We start from the raw sequence: 13,596 nt of genomic DNA, 5'->3' as shown, positions 1-13,596 counted from the left end.
TGCTTTTAATTTTTTTTTTTTACTGTATTTATCTAATTTCAAGGCTGCCCAACTCCTTGACAATTCTGGGCAGCTTACAGAAGGGAGGGGAGGGGAGAGGAATCATGGTGGATGCGGAGAACAAAACACCCAACCATAAACCAGCATAATAAAAGGTCCTCTACAACTACCTTATCCCAAGGCCTGGGAGAATAATCAGGTTTCCTGAAAGTTGCAAGCTGGAAGCCTCATGAATCTCTGGATTTGTTTATATGTTTAATAAAACATACATTCAAGATCGTAGTACTTTGTAGGGTCGTATATTCTGAAGTAGGTAAAGGTATTGGTCCATGTCAGGCAAAATTGGTCCATATATATATTGTTTGACAGATTAGGAACGATTAGTGTAAAGGAAAGACACACAGGTATCTATATGCACAGCTAGAGTTATCTAAACGCTTTCTAAAACAGTTGGATTAGAATGGCAGTTTTAATAACATGATCTTACAAAATAGATCTACTATGGATCTACTTCTATTAGAAGTCCCCATGCTTCAATTTTTAATTAAATAATAATCACAACAAACAACCTTTATGTTGTGCACAAGCTTTTCCAAACTAGTAAGAGACTAATAGGAGTATTGGTTGCATCCAGTGATTGCTATTCCCTCCCAGTTTGCCTGAACTGATGTTGTCTGCTATTTCTGCTGAATGGTGAAGGACCAGCTCCAGGATTGGGCATTTCATCCTGCTGAAATTCAGACAACCCATTGTTGAGAGCCAACAGACACCCTTGGGAAATAAAAATGGTGGGTGACTACCATTCAGAGTGTGGGAAAAGTCCCTTCCGGAATAAATTTGACAAAGTCTTGAGAATCAGCAAAAGGTTTTATTAACGTTCTTGCAAGGACGGGTGCCCAGCCAAAATAGGCACACCCCTTCACACAAAGCATACAGTTTTATTCCCTACCCCTGGCTGGTGGAATCCCTCTTCCTGTTCCCCATTGGATAGGTACTTGGGAGTTCATAGCCTATCCGAAATGCCTTAGATTCTGCAGGAAGTCCCGCCTTTGTTTATATCTCCCATTCCTCACTTTTTACCTCCCCCAGTCCTCTATTTATTCTTTTCCTTATAAGGCAGCTAGCCCCCTTGGAGTAAGTAGGTCAGGGTCCACAAAGTTTGCTAGAACTGGTTTTGAGCATTGGTTAGGCAGCTGATTTCCTTTATACCTGCCCTTATGGAGATACAGTCTCCTGTTTCCCCTAAGCACATATCCCACATCCTCAATATACTGACAAGCAAGCCTAGCTACTAGAAAGCAAGCTTCAGCTGGCAAGTTACTGAAAAAGCAAGTTCTGTTCTATTGTAGGCCTTGCAAAAACAACATCGTCATCCCCCCTTTCTCACAATTCCCCCCTTTTCTTTTTAACATCCTGTTGCTTTTTGCAGCTTTACAATTCGGTCTCATCTGAATTTTCTAATTGTTGGAGTAAGTCCTCACAATTCCTGTCATATTCCTCTTTGCCACCTAGACCACTCTCACCTTCTTCCATTAACATCAGAGTTTCACTGTAAGGAGGAGGTTTTAAAGGCGTCTGTTTAGACATTGCAGTTTCTATTAGTCTTTGCATTAATCCCCTAACACAAGGGATTTCACAGCATCCCAGAGCCACCAATACTCCCAGTGAGGTGAGGAGAGATATTATTACCCCTTTCCATTTACCAGACCAAGAATCCAGCAATCCTGTAAGGGAGGTGTCTACTCCTGAATTTTCAGCCAACTCCTCAGACAGCGCGGTTAGACCTTGTCAGGCCTGAGTAACAGTTCCATCGGGGGCTGTGTTGTTTGGAATAAAGGTACAACAGCTCCCTCCTAGCATTACACAGACTCCCCCTTTCTCTGCCAACAGCATATCCAATGCCATCCTATTTTCCCAGGCTACCCTACTAGTGGCATCTAATGGTTCTGCAATACCTTTTTCAGCATCTCTGGTATAGTTTATGAACCTTCGTTGGTTATAATAGATGTAGTTGATGCAATCCACATTTTTGTTGATTGTTACCCACTAAAATAGAAAGGATTCAAATCCCGCTAAAATTTGGTTTCTAGCTTTGAATTCATCCGGCACTCCCCTAGGTACTCCTATTTCGTTTATATACACTTCATTGTCAAATGATCCTCCTGGCGCATCCCTCTTATTACTTCTGGGTTTTAAAGTACCTTTTTCAAATGCCAGGGTAAATGGAATGGCTAGTTGCACTAAGGCACAAGTACCAGCCCACAGGGAAGGAAGTGTAGATCTCACCATCCTCCCTCCACAGCACCACCATAAGTCTGCTCCGAAGGTGACTTTCTGTCTCCTTTAAAAGGAGTGCTGCTGCAGCTGCTGCTCACAAGCAAGCTGGCCAGCCTTGCGCTCGAGCTGCTTAGAGAGGTTTGCCACAGGCCGTTCCCAGTTTCCCGATTTCTGAGTTAGTAACCCATTTGCAACCCCTTTGTTTTTGGAAGCAAACAAAACAAAAGGCTTCCTCAGGTCGGGCAAACCCAAAGCTGGTGCCTCCACCAAGGCTGTTTTCAGTTGTTGGCGTTCTGCTGCTCCTTCCCCCCCTCCCCTAGAGAGGAGCTTTCTCCTCCCCCTTGAGACTTTATATTATCTCAGAAGGGGAGAGCCCCAGTCTTCTGGATGGCTGAATACACATTCTCAGGAGAGCAGTTGGCAAGGCCTCGGGCCACCTCAATTTCGCCTCCTGGGCCAATTTTGCCACTGCCCTCTTTAAGAGCCCATTAGCCTTTTCTAAATCCATGTCCACCATGAAGAGTTGTAAACCCACACAACCAGCAATTAAGATATTTAGCCTGACAAGCTATTTTCTGAGTTAAAACTATTAAGGTGTTAAATTCCTCACCCCTCCTTCAACAGTTGTTCATCAGTCCACTCGTGACTCAGGCACCAGCCTATAAGGCTAACAAATCCAAACCAGTGGATTAACCGTAGTTCCATACTACAGGTAGGCTGGATTTCAGAATTGTACCCTAATCCGTTTTCATATGAAAATATAAATTCCCTATTGTTCTAAATTGAGTACATCTTCAAAGCTTCCCTTGAACCCTGTGACTCTCTTTTCCAGGTCCAGGGACTATTATGGTCATCAAAACTACAAGGTATTAGAAAAAAAGTTCAGGCGCATGGTGCGCCCTATTTCTTGGTCTTTCTGGGGCTGCACAGTCCAGTGTCCCGCAGTATTTGGCAACACCAGTGTCTTCTTTAGGGTTTCTCCCAACTCAGTTGCCAACTCCCCTCCGTCTGGTTTAACTCGATTTCCAGACTTAAAAGGATGCGTCTGCTGTTCCAACAGTAGGGCTCTGTGTTCCTATAGATAGGGAGACAAGGACAAGACTTGCGCAGATAACTGTTTCAAATACTTGCAGACAAATTTCTTCCCTATGGCATGCATGTCTCCTACTTCTCCACTAAGAATTCCAGGATAGAGTCACCCATCTCAAATGGACTGACTCCTAGTCTTTTCTTAGGAGCAATCCAGAGACTTAGTATTGTCACTAAAAAGGCTTGTGTCCATGTTAATCCTGCCTTTGGTCCTAGCCTCTCCAAGTGTCTTTTCAGCCTATAAAGAAAGCCCTTAGAAACCCATTCTAAGAAACAGTTCACCCCAACCCCCCCTTTTGGAGGTTCCCCTGGAGTTGAACTTGGTTGGTCTTTGGGTTGTCCTTTTGGCATACCACACATCTCTCACACACACCTGTTTGGCTTTCAAAAAGATTCCAGGACAAATAAATATTCTAGACACACAATCCCATACAGCATTTGTCCCATGTGACTAGATTGGTAGGTGTAGTTTTGGATTTATCTAAGCACTACTTTGGATAAAACTAATTTTCCTGCCGTAGCAAAATACCACCCTAAGTAAGTAGGCTGGCCATCTCTTCGCCACCTGACCCAATTGCTTAAACAAGTCTTTTCCAAAACCCCAAAAATTGGGTCACGACTTTTACAGCCAAACCTCTAATTTTAATATATATATAACGACTTAAAGTCATTTTTTTCCAATAAAAACAATATTATATCCTTCAATTGCCAATATTTAATTCCCCAATAACTTCCCTAAAATCAAAACTTGTAAAACTAGAAAAAAAAGCATTGACATAAGAGTTTATCTAGTGTTTGGACTGTTTCCATAGCCAAAACTGTTAAAACAAAAAACAAAAAAAATTCAGATAGATCATACCAGTCCATGGAAGCTCTACTAAAACCATACATTGTCCAAAATTTTTCCTCTCTCTCTCTTCTGTTTTTATCATCATGTGCCATGTTGAGGAGTGATTAAAATTTAACAAATTTCATACATATAAAATTTATAAAAGCACACACACACTTTTTCTAAAACTGGAATGCCAGGGGCAGAGCAGAGTGGAGCTGTGAGAACAAAGGGGTGCCCCCCCTTTCTCTTTGCTTCTCTGAAACTGCCCAGATTCCCCCCCCCCACTTTCACAAGAGGAGTAATCAGTTCCTTCTACAGCAGCAGCTGCAGAAAGAGACATCTCTGAAACTTAAAAGATTGTCCCTGATGTGTGTAAAGGTATTGTAAAAGGAAGAATCCTAAAATGATGGGTGAGTAAAGGATCTTCTGTAAAAGCATTGCCCCTCTCTGTCACCCTTCTCTCCCTCATCTCGATCCTCAAGTCTGTAACAAGCAGACAAGGGGCAGATTGAAGGGGGAAGTTTGCGTGAGACTGGGCAAATAATGAAACACACATACACCTCAGACAATAAAAAAAAAACAAATGGGAAAGGATTGACAAAAACCTTTCAACTTTCCCATAATATGCATTCAAATTACACAAATCACAACACACACACACACACAAAATCAGAATAAATGGTGGATGCGGGCATGGCTAGAACCTGCAGCTTCCTAAGGAATAGACTCACACAGTCTCTAAACTCTCTTTTCACAACTCAGAACAGTTTCTCAACCTTACATGTACGCGCACATTCAGACAGACAAATGCTCTCAAAAAGAAAACCGCACACCAGCGCCTCAACAGGCTGTTGCCACATGCAATCCATCACAGCCCTGCAGGAACACAGAAGCTCTTCCTCCCTACCTCTCAGCGGGGAGAAAGGAATGCTTTATTAAAAGGGCGATAGCTCCCATCAAGATGAATCTAGCTGCCCCCATGCCTATTGATCCACACTCAACTGTCCTATTGTGATTCAACTCAACTCCCCTCCCCAGAGAGCCTGCATCTCTCCAGGTCCTTTCCATGGTGAGTTTTCTTCTCTAATGTCTCTTCTTTAATCAGGGTCCAGCTTGCACCTTGCCTGTCGCTGTTGTTTTCCTAGCCCTCCATTCCATGGAATACCTCCTCGATCCAATCTTTTGAGAACTCCCCCTGCCTCCCCCTCTTTGGGGCCGCAAACCTTGAGCTAAAAACAAGACTTTCATCTTTCTTTCTTTTTTCCTCTCTTCTTCCTGAGTTTGCCCTGCAAACACCCTGTTCATTTATGGGCTCTGCCAGCACCCCCCCCCCAACTTTTGTAGTTTTCTTTCAATATCCTCCCAACTTTTCCCTTTTCTGTCCTATTTCAATAACCATCCTCTGTTCCTCCAATGTCAGGAAGACTGATAACAAAGTCTGAATATCTTGCCACATTGGATTGTGGATTTGCATCAATCCAATCCACAGACTCTCAACTAAATCACAATCTTTGACACTTCATCCAACCTTCGATTCACATACAGTTGCCAATCCTCAGCTCTCTCACAAACAAGACATACACGGTTATAAAATTCAAACATAATTATAAACATGGCAACTGTTTTTGGTTGCTTTCCCATCAACAAAACAAACTTGGGGCCAATGTGCACCTATGGCAGCCCAAGATATTTTCCAAAGAGACAATAAAAATCAAAACACACACACAAACAAACAAAATACATGTGCATGCACAAACAAAATACATATGCATGCAAGCCTAGCTACTAGAAAGCAAGCTTCAGTTGGCAAGTTACTGAAAAAGCAAGTTCTGTTCTATTGTAGGCCTTGCAAAAACAACATCGCTATCCCCCCTTTCTCACAAGAGTTCTTTGAAGCCACCTAGAAAATACATATTGTATGACAAAGTATTACAGAGAACAACCTGCAGACTACAGGAGGTGATGATAAATGAAAAGATTTTTACCCGTGTTGCATGCATGTTTTATTTATGCATGCTTCCATACTTGCTTACTTCTGTTTTAGAACTCAAACTCCACCTTTACATTGTGCTTCTTGGCAAGTTTTGTTTCCTTGCATCATTAGTTCTGAGAAAGAAGTACTTCGTGACTGGCTACATCCAACATAACAACCATTTTGTAAATGGACAACATTTTCATGGCAATCAGAACACCAACAATAGTTTCAGAATGCTAAGCATGCCCATTGATAAAAAATATTGTGGACTCTTGGATTACATGTAGTCCCCATCTTATGATGACAATTGGGACCTGACTTCCCATTACTAAGCAACGCGGTTGTAAAGTGCGATGTTATGTGACCGCATCGCTTAGCAATCGCAGTTCCAGCAGTCCTGGTTGCCACTGTTAAATGAGGACTGCACAGGCTGTTAAGCAAGGGCCTCATGTGACCACGACTTCCAACTTCCTGCTGGCTTCCCCATTGACTTTGCTTGTGGGAAACTGGCAGGGAACGTCAGAAATCACAATCATGTGACCACAGCTTGCTGCATTGTCATAATATCGAGCTCAGTGCTGAGCCCCAGATTGCAATCACAAGACTGTGGGGACACTGCGACAGCCGGAACTAGAAAGAGTTTTCATAAATACCATTACTTCAGCACCACTGTAACTTTGAACAGTTGCTGAACAAATTGTCATAAACCAAGGACTATCTGTATTTAACTTACATAGATGGAAATTTGCAAGTACAGCTCCCACCTGCTTAACATGATGTTGAGTTACATTACCCAGGTATTGAGTTGAAATGAAAATCCCAAGACCTCCCTTAGCAGTGCCTCCTCTCTGATTTGAGGCAGCCATATTAACAGACAATTTTAATATCAAATTTATCAAGAATCCTGGTCTCTTGCAGCCAAGAATCCTGGTCTCTTGCAGCAAATACAAAGTCTTATACAAAATTGTGGAAGTCCCAGTCCATAGATTTTTTAATAACCTTGCAGTCTTCTAAGAAAGTATTTTCAGGGGGCCTTCCTGAAATAATTGTCAGTGCATTTTTTTTTGGTGAGGGGGTACAGTATTGAATAGAGATTATTAACACTCTAATGTTTAGATAACTTAAACTTTTAAAGATAAAAATGTAAAAATATCAATTTTAACTAAGATTTCTAAAATGTCAATGTTGATAAACATAAGGTTTTTAAATTTTACATCCAAAGCTAAATGCGGCATTAATAAACAACTATAAATTACATCAAAATATTTGTTACACAATATTTATTTATTTATTTATTTATTTATTTAAAACATTTATATAGTTGCCCACCTTAAAACAACTCCGGGTGGCTTACCACCAATAAAATAAGCGTAAAATAATATAAAACTATATAAAACCAAAAGCAATAAAACTAAAGACAGAAAATCCTGGTGCCACAGCAACACTTCCCTGATGCGTCCACATTCTCATCCCACCCTGGCCTCGCCCTATCCCAGCGCCTGGGGAGAGCCAGGTTAAAGTGCTCTCTGGAAGGACAGAAGGGCAGGGGCCTGTGGGATCTCAGGGGAGAGGATGTTCCCAGGGGCTGCAATGGGCCCCCGCCCTTCTGTCCTTCCAGAGAGCACTTTAACCTGGCTAGATAGATAATTTGTCTATCTTGGAGATAATTGATAGAGTTTTGTACCATCTGTAAAACATAAAACTGAAGTTCTTAGGGATTTGTCCATGTTCTTGCTATATTTATATGGGAGGCAAGGAGAGCCAGGTTAAAGTGCTCTCTGGAAGGACAGAAGGGCGGGGGCCTGTGGGATCTCAGGGGAGAGGGTGTTCCCAGGGGCTGCAATGGAAAAGGCACATTTCCAAGGACCCCCAAGATGGCAATGTTTAAGGGAAGGGACCTGGAGCATGCCCAGCCTATCCACTCTGGTGGGACAGTTTCTAATAATAAAGGTTTCTATCTTAAGCTTAATACTTGTCATTTATTATTGTTTGTGCATATTAAAGAAAAAAGTAAAAAACAGACAAAACAAACAACAACAAAATTTTTAAAAAGGCTATTTGGTTTCTAACTTCCCCCTTTTTATGCCTCTACCAATTTGCAGTGTTTATAAGCATTTAGGCCTCCTTAATCCTAAGAAGACTATAAGTGATTATATTTCCCATGCTGCAGAATATATTGTATATATGGGAACCATTCTTGCTTGAATTTGGTTAAACTTTGTTGTGAATATATGCTGTTAATTTTGCCAACACCGCATATTCTCCAAGCTTAAATTTCCAATCAGATATTGGAATGTATATTTCTTCCAATGTTGGGCAAAATTTATTCTTACTGCCACGAGCATGTATTTCAGTACATTATGATATTTCTTGTTGATGTATTTTGGGATTATACCTAATTTAAAAAGTTGTGATTTCATTTTGAATTTAATTTCAAAAATTTTCTACACTGTATGTATGTACATACTGGTAGTATGTATATAATTCCAGTATTTTGAGGGGAGGGGTTGCATGTCTACCACACGTGGTAAGATGTTCCTTCTGTTTCATGGCACTTCCAACATTTATTACTGTATAATTTGTCTATCTTGGAGATAATTGATAGAGTTTTGTACCATCTGTAAAACATAAAACTGAAGTTCTTAGGGATTTGTCCATGTTCTTGCTATATTTATATGGGACGCAAGGAGGCCTCTTCCCTTCTAACTGGTATGCACAATAAATTGTCCTCTGAAGGGGCAGTATTGGCATTTACTGTTGTGGATTCAATTAGGGATGGTCCATCCTTTATAAATGCCCTTGAGTTAAAAATTGGCACCAGGGTGGGTGGGTGAATGAGGTAGGCAAGTAACAGTCCCCCTCCTTAATGATACCTGATTCTTCTTCCCATTAGACATCATATAGGCTGATGGACCAGAGTTCTCCAGAGGATTCCAATGAGGGCATTGAGTCAGAGAGAGAAATTGCAATGGACTCCTTGCTGTCCCACTGATTGGGAATTCTGTTGCTCCAATTGTCTAAAGACAGCAGTTGTCATTCTTACAGCATTGGCTTGAACTTCCTATAAATTTTAAAAGATACATGCATAGCCTGTAGCTCCCCAATATTCTTTGCTATATCCAAATTCCCCTTCCTATTTGGGGAGTTCCTGGAGGAATTATCCCTTCTTAGCCTAGTGGATATTGAACGGAGATTGGCATCCTCTGCACCACTCTTGGTTTCCTACTTAAGGATGAAGGTACTGTGCTGTCCTGTTTTTGAGGTCCTTTCCTGTAGCCTAGGATGTAAATGTTTCTCACCGGTTGACAGAGAAGCCTGAGAATACCCTTTAGCATATATTTGATACCTAGCCAACTTATTTTGTATCTGGAGGAGTTTTCTTGGGATATGAAACTGATGAAAAGTTAACTACTAATCTTTTATAAAAATTAGCATTTGGAAGCCAAATGATAGTATGAATATTTAAGAGTTCCTTTCTACAATGTAACAGCTTAGGGAAGTTATTCCAATGAATCCAGTTATAGTGGAGGTTGCCTATAAAGAGGGCAATTTGATTAATTTGTATCTTCCTTCTGTCACAAGGATTAGATCACTTCCTTTTCTCTGTTTGTTTCCCAAGCCAGGATTGTAATAAAACACACTAGACAATCAGCAGAGTGTCAAAATATGTTTATTCACCCAAAGCGGTCAAGTTAGCTTTAGATGGGCTGCCATGCCAGGGCTTCGTTTCCATCCTCTTTTATAAGTCTTTTAGTTTAAAGATTTAGCCAATCATTATCAAAAGAACGAAATGCATCAGCTTATTACAATACTTTCTCCCCTATCAGCATGAACATCTTCCTTTCATATTCTGTTAAAACAGATGTTTCCTTATCTTAAAGTTATGGCAAACTTCCTTATTTATTTATTTGTTTGTTTATCGAATTTAATTACCACCCATCTCCCCCAAGAGAGGAACTCTGGGCGGTTTACAATAAAATCAAACTACAATTGTAAACATTAAAATCTCATAAAACCAGACACATTACAATTATTATAAAATGCAATAAATAAATATAAAATCCAAGAGGGTAAAAAATTCCAAGCTGGTGGGAGGGACTCTAGGGTGCAAGTCACCCCAAGAATGGTTGCCCACTTTCCCGCCCCAGGCGAGATGGCAGAACCAAGTCTTCAGGGCCTTCCGGAAGGTCAGGAGTGAAGGGGCCTGCCTCACCACCAGGGGCAAGATGTTCCAAAGGGCAGGGGCCACTGCAGAGAAGGCCCGTTTCCTGGACCCCGCCAGATGAAATTCTCTTACAGATGGGGTCCATAACATGCCCTCTCTGGATGATCGGGTGGGGCGGGCCAATGTAATGGGAATGAGATGGTCCCTCAGGTAACCTGGCCCCATGCCATGTAGGGCTTTAAAGGTGATAACCAACACCTTGAATTGGACCAGGAAGCAAACTGGCACCCAGTGCTGCTCGTGCAGCAACAGTGTTATATGTGCCAATCTAGGGGCACCAAAAATGGCCTGCGTGGCTGCATTCTGGACCAGCTGAAGCTTCTGGATACTCTTCAAGGGTAGCCCCATGTAGAGTGCATTGCAATAGTCTATATGGGAGATGACCAGGGCATGAGTGACTGTTCAGAGGGCTTCTCGTTCCAGGAATGAGCATAACTGGCGCACAACCTGAAATTGCACAAAGGCCCTCCTGGCCACGACTGCCACCTGCTCTTCAAGCAGGAGTTGTGAGTCCAGGAGAACCCCCAGATTATGCACTGACTCTTTCTGGGGCAGTGCAACCCCATCCAGAACTAAAGATGACAATTTCCCGGAAGATGAGGTGCCACCAGTCCACAGCCACTCTGTCTTACCAGGGTTCAGTTGAAGTGTGTTGTTCCCCATCCAGACCCCCACAGCCCCCAGGCACTGAGAAAGGGCAGTAACTGCATCACTTACCTCACCTGGGATGGAGATGTATAATTGGGTATCATCGGCATACTGATGATACCTCATCCCATGGTGACAGATGATCTCACCCACTGGTTTCATGTAGATGTTAAATAAGAGAGGAGAGAGAACCAAACCCTGCAGCACCCCACAATAGAGGGGTCGAGGGTCAGATCCCTCCTCTCCTATCACCACCAATTGGTATTGGCCCTGGAGGAAGGAGGTAAACCAGCACAGAACTACACCGCCAACCCCCAACTCCCTGAGCCGTCCCAAAAGGATACCATGGTCGATGGTACTGAAAGCCACTGAGAGGTCAAGGAGAGCAAGAATGGATGCACTGCCTCCATCCCGCTCCCGCCAGAGATCATCCATAAGTGTGACCAATGCAGTTTCTGTCCCATATCCTGGCCTGAAACCTGACTGAAAGGGGTCCAGATAATCCGTTTCATCCAGAATCCTCTAGAGTTGCAATGCCACCAGCTTCTCAGCCACCTTCCCCAAAAAGGGGAGGTGGGAGACTGGACGAAAATTGTCCAGCACAGTTGGGTCCAGTGATGGCTTCTTGAGGAGGGGTGCACCAGTGCCTCTTTCAAGGCAGCCGGGAACACCCCCTCACTCAAGGATGTATTTACCATCACTTGGACCCAACCACACATCACCTCCCAAGCTGCCTTCACCAGCCAGGAGGGGCATGGATCTAAATGACAGATGGTGGCATTCACAATCCAGAGGATCCTGTCCACTTCCTCAGGTCCAACAGGATCAAACTGCTCCCAGATAACAAGGCTGAAACGTTCCCTTGGCATCTCCTCAGACCCTGCTTCACGCATGGAGTCCAACTTGGAACGGGTCTGAGTGATTTTATCCTGCAGATGCTCAGAAAACTCTTCCACATGGCCCTGTAGGTGGGTCAATTTATGGTTAAGCAGATGTCTCTTTATCTATAGCTAAACAATAGGCATTTTATCTTGCCTATACATGTGTTTTTCTATACATAAGATATATATCTTCCTTGTTGGAATTACCAGGGGCAACTCAGCATTGTCTCATAAGCATAAGGGGGTCTTTCTAGTAAATGCATCTCTATTGTGCTTGTGGGATGTCACATAGGTCACCTGATTTCCACTTCCTCCTTCTTCTTGGGTTTGGGGATTAACAATCTCCATTAGCTCTTGGGCACATCTGCAAGCAGGAGGTGCTGCAGAATGCAGCTCTCGTCCCTTTAATCTCACTTGCACGCGGACACTTCTATTCCACATAGAAATATGTCTACAAAGAACCAGTGAGGAATAAGTGCTTTCTATTATGAAGCTGACTGAATTGAGATCTACTGAATAAATGTAAGCTACCTTTTTTTCCTCTTCATCTAACTACTGTGTGAAGACTGAATTCTTTTCTGAATGTAATTAAGCTTAATGTGCAAGTTTCTTTTTGGTTCACGCATCTACGCTGCAAGATTGTTATTAGCTGCTTGGAGTTCTTTTATTAACTTTTAAAAACTCCATCATTCCTTTGCTACATGATATGTTCACTTGTTCACACTTACTGGAACCAGCTACTATCTTTCCTTATTGTAAACATACAAAAAATATCTCAACACTTCTGTAGGGGGGAGCACCCTTCAGTGAGGCAATTTTATTACTAAGAAGTTGGTTGCTGAATTATCAACTCTGTTTACTTTACTTGGGTTTCATTTGTCCCATTGGTTTCTAACAGTCTACCTCTCAGTTCCTCCCCCAAATAGCCCATATTCTTTGAGAAATATATTGTCAAATCCTCAATGTTTTGATTTAAAGAGGAAAATTTCTCAAAGAGGCCTGATAAAGTTTTAGGCATCAGAAATGTTTGCTTAGTAAGAACTTCTAGTACAATTGGATTATCTGCTGTTATAGCATTATTGGTAGAGCTACTGCAGTTTTGGATCTCAGCTATTCAAGTCGATTCTGAATCTCTGGAATAGCTGGCTAGGGAATTCTGGGAGTTGAAGTCCACACATCTTCAAGCTGCCAAGGTTGAGAAACACTGATCTGGAGTGTCATGTGCCTCACATTGGCAGGTTCTTAGCCTGTAAGTCTTTTTTTTCCAATCTAATTGTTTACCAGCTTTAGCTCCCAGCTGCCCAGGTGCAGATAGCCACCAAATGGAAGTATTTTTATTTGCTGTGAACAGGATTATTTAAGAAGGGGAATTAGTGGATTTCCTCCCAACTTTATTTTTGCTCCCTTCCCACCAAACATCTCCAGCTGGTAGAAACATCCACTGGTTAGTCTTCTTAACAGAGATGGGGGTGAACAGCAGGAGAATTTTGACACATTGGTAGAGCAGCAGGCTTATACTATTTGTCAAAAGTTGGTGCAGGCTTTACAGAAGCTCCAGGCAGCAAGAGGTGGCAAGAGAGGAAGAACTTCTTCAGCCACCCTTCTCATGAGTAAATGAGTAGTATGAGTTGGGCTGATTTAATTAGGACTTGGCTTAGAATTTAGCGTT

This window comes from Candoia aspera, chromosome 5 (genome assembly GCF_035149785.1).
Source record: "Candoia aspera isolate rCanAsp1 chromosome 5, rCanAsp1.hap2, whole genome shotgun sequence".
Taxonomy (NCBI): domain Eukaryota; kingdom Metazoa; phylum Chordata; class Lepidosauria; order Squamata; family Boidae; genus Candoia; species Candoia aspera.
Note: the sequence above shows the minus strand (reverse complement) of the source record.